Here is a 4,586-nt window from a genome sequence, read left to right as displayed (position 1 = left end):
TATATATAAGATATATATTATACTCATACTATTATAATTAATCACTTACGTATCTCATCAATAATCCCTATAGATATATATATATATATATTATACTATATATTATAAATAATCATATATAATAGTATATATAGTATATATATATATAATGTATTTAAATATATGCATTTATATATATCATAATATATTTATATACTATATATAATATCTATAAATTCATCCGACTAAAATCCATCTAATTATATATATATATATAATCATATGCCCTATGATATATAACGTACCGATATATATTATATATCTAAAACTATTAATTATATATCGCTAGTCTCTCTCTATATATATCTCTATCTCTTCTCTTATCTACATTGCACATCCAACAAACCCACCCGCACACCCCCCCCCCACCCGACCCCACCCACGAACCAGCCACACACACCCCCACATACCACCAACCCACGTCACAATACTATTATAATATATATATAATAGATATATAATATACTATATCTATAGTATTTTATATTACTAATATATATTATATATATTGGCTCACACGGTACCCACACACCAAGGACCCCAAACCTGCCACGACACCCCCCCCCCACCTCGGGCCATCCACGCCTCACGACCCCCCCCCATATCTCCTCATCTCCTTATCTCATCCTCCGTAGATTATATATTAATATCTCACACTACGTAGTTTATTAATATAGGGTATAAGTACTGATTAACTCATTCTTCTTAAATATATCTATGATAATATACTTATATATATTGTCTATCGTAATCCTATAACAGAAAAAATATATCCTCGAGATTTTATAGATATTAATAACGGGACTATTAATATAGATATCTTAATATATATTAATAGGTATAGATATATATACTAAACTAGTATACGTGTAACTATCAGTATATTATCTCATAAACTATTATATATCGCATAGCTTACTATATATTCTCTCTTCGTATCTATTATATATATATTAGATACTACTTATATATATAAGATTTAACGAACCGCCCGGGCCACCGCATGGTCCGCAGATGGTAGCGACCACAGTGAATTTGGGAGCACACAACTGAACACTTCGGCCAGACCATGTACAGCGGTAGCCACAAAACCGCATAGGCCCCGAATCTAATCATGACCTGAGCGCTTAGGAAATCACCGCGTCACATCACCAGATGTGATCGGGGACGATAGATGTGCTTGGGTGGCGTCAGTTGACAGGGGCATTAGCTTGCTGGTATTACTTCCATTGCGACGAAGATATGAGACCCCCCCAATATCACATACAACCCCATGTCCCCTATTGGAGCTACTATGTGGTGGGCTGTACCCTGTGGTGCTTGGGCTGTACTGCTAGTGTCCCGTGCTCTTTTGATGCCTGTCTAGACGACAATGTCTCCTGTATTTGTCAGACGGCTCCTTTGCGAGGCACGGATGTTTGTTACCTGTGCGAAGCGAGAAGCCGGCGAGCCATCTGCGTCCGCCCAAGGAGAAGGGACTGCGTGCTTTGGACGAGAGGTGTGAAGTGTCATCCGGACTTGCTAACATTATTGAATTGAACTACAAATTCGCCGGCCACACGCAGGGCTTCGTTCCTCGAGCCGACTGTACCTGAAACGATGCGGTAGAAAAGTCCTGTTTGGTAATCTTACAGATGGTTCCTGGTGATCCGAGGGTCGCTAGGCCGTCCGCAGTGCCAGGTAGCCGTTTCTGGCAGAGGTTTCGCACATGAGGTGACAACATTCAGTAAGCGAGGAGGGCAATCGTCTTCAGAAGCTGAAATATAGATTGTACCAAGGGGGCCAGTAAAGGGGCGAAAAGAAGAGGGGATGATGAATTGTATTTGTCCACATCACCTTACGAAATTGCGAGAAATGAGGAGCATAATAAAGAAGTTTGTCACAGAGGAAGGCGTGTCCAATGTAGCGAGGGTTCACTAAGGTACCATCATATTGAAGAACGAAAAGCTGTTATTGCCCTCGGCATTCCTATCTTTGGAGTTCATGGCAAGTATAGTGCTTCGAACACACATAGCAGCTAGGTCTAAAGAACACTTTATCTCTACCGAGTCGCGCTTCTCGGCGCTTTTCAATCGTATGAATCGTCAGATGTCGGCCCGGGCGCCAGGATTTTCCTTCCGTTTACGGCCATGAAGCCCGGCGTTGAACTTGCGGTGAAATCAACGATGCGCGTCCTCGACGCTTCAATCGTCATGAGCGTAATTCCTCGGTGCGAAGACGGAGCGCAAGGGTTCCTTTGCATTTACGCCCATAGAAGCGGAGCATATAAAATTAACCCCTTGCGGTGATTGTAAAAACCGGTAAGAGCCTATATAAAGCATAGGTGTCCATCCCAACGTGTTGTGCCCATTAGTTCAACTGAGATATACTACATCAGTACATATTCCTACCACCTTAACTAATAAGATAGTCGATCAACCGCCGCTTACTGAAGGACAAAGATAATCCACTTTCGAGAGGACGCGTAAAGAGAATTTGGTTCAGTTTTATTATTCATAGGGATGGCCACTGTCAATACGCAATGCTTAGGTGAATTCGAGTAGAGTGGGCATGTATGTAAATACGAGGATGTCCGGTGATCGAATCTCCGTGTTGGACCCGAGCGACCATGAATTGCACGGCAAGTATGAAGAAACAATGATTAAAATACGAACCCGATGTAAGATATTTATCATACAGAATATTAACATTACGCAAGAAGTATGACGTGATTTACTACTAAGGAAATAACATATACGAGAAAAAAAATAGTAGAATTTCATTCATTCGACAAATACACATGAAATTGAAGAGCGTCCAACATACCAATATTAAATAAATTCGGAGGTACTAACATTTGTTATGCGCGGAGAGATAATTATATCATGCTAAATTTGTGTGCTATCTTGAGGATAAAAGAATCATACAGAAATACTAACACGTCACAAAATAACACAATATCGGGATGGTTAGGGACTGGATGAACTAGAGAGTGTGAAGATGCGGTGCGTGTCACTTAGGTTATGATCTCATTGTGTGATTGTGTTGAAAATAAAAAACAGAGTGGTTGTTAGGTGAAGAAGTTAAATGTAGTATACTGAGTTAGTAGTGTGCATTCGTAGAGCTCGTGTACTTGTATTTTGAAATGAAGGCACTTGTATGCAGGTTTGGTGGTATCAGGGGGATTGGCATAGTTTACTAACTGAGCCTATAGTTACACATTCAGCTTTTATAGTAAGCGAGGAAAATTGTTGGTGCTGTGGAACTGCGACATCCTGGCTGTGTTGACGAGGGTTCGCGAGATTAATCGGGCAGGTGAGTTGATTGGCGAGGACAGTGGCGGCGACGAGTGCGAATATACAAATCTTCAACAAGACGTCGGGCAGGAGGGTAGCACAGCGTGATGTTCGCCACGAGTATTGGACATACTAGGTGCGGAGTGGCGTGGATCGAAGAGGCTTGGTAGGCGATTGGCTGGGACGGTTAACAGGGCGAGAGGCACTTCGCATGGATCGGACAACAGCGGCGGGGATCGGGAGGTGATTTGGTATCGAATATGCGTTGGCGTTGTAGGGTTCTTTGAACACCGCTGCCCAATCACTATGTACGCGAAAAGAGCCCCGCTGTCGGCCAGATAAGCAAGCGACACGGTGAGTTGGGAGCCCACTATCGCCGATGTAAGCGAGTGGCCACCAAAGACAAAGCCACCCAGAATATGAGTGACACGCGAGATTAGGAGCACCGACCGGCGTCACCAAATGTGAGCAGCGTACGAGAGTGGACCCTCTGGTGGGTGTAATGAATGAAAAGGCTTAGCTTGCTGTTTATTCTTGACAGACGCAGTAATGAGACCATACTCAAACCAAAGCAAGACCCCCGGGTTCCCGAGTGGGACGAGGTGGTGGAGACATGGACACCCCTGTGTGGCTTGGGCTTGTCTGCTGTGTCCCTCCTCTGTGTCTGCCATTACGACGTGTTCCTATATTATGCGGCTCGGTTCACTTTTTCGGGACGGATTTTTGTTCCTTAGTGCGAAAAGTACAACAACGCCCGAGCGAAAGCATCATGTGTCCTGCCCAAGGAGAAGGGCTGCGTGCTTTTGACGGAGGTTGAATTGTCACATCCGTACTTTCAAATACGTATTTTTGAAAATACTATATATATAGGTCTATCTATATAAATTATATTATATTAATATATAGTTATAATATATAAGATATTTATGCAACATGTGTGTGTTGTGTGTGGGTGGTGTGCATATAGTATATGAAAATACTAGTTATATAATATATATATTATATAATAGTATAGTATAAAAAATCAGACTATCATAGTATATTATATAGGTTATTTATATATAATAATTTTATATATAATATATATATTATATATAAACTATATATATCTATATATATATTATGCGTGTGTGTGTGTGTGTGTGTGTGCGTGTGTGTGTGTGTGCTGTGTGTGCGTAGTGCGTGTGTGTGGTGTTGTGTGTGGTGTCGGGTGATTGTGTAGGTGTATGTGTTGTGTGTGTGTGTGTGTGTGTGTGTGTTTGGGTCTGTGTG

The sequence above is a fragment of the Penaeus monodon genome, chromosome 26, assembly GCF_015228065.2.
Source record: "Penaeus monodon isolate SGIC_2016 chromosome 26, NSTDA_Pmon_1, whole genome shotgun sequence".
Lineage (NCBI taxonomy): Eukaryota > Metazoa > Arthropoda > Malacostraca > Decapoda > Penaeidae > Penaeus > Penaeus monodon.
Note: the sequence above shows the minus strand (reverse complement) of the source record.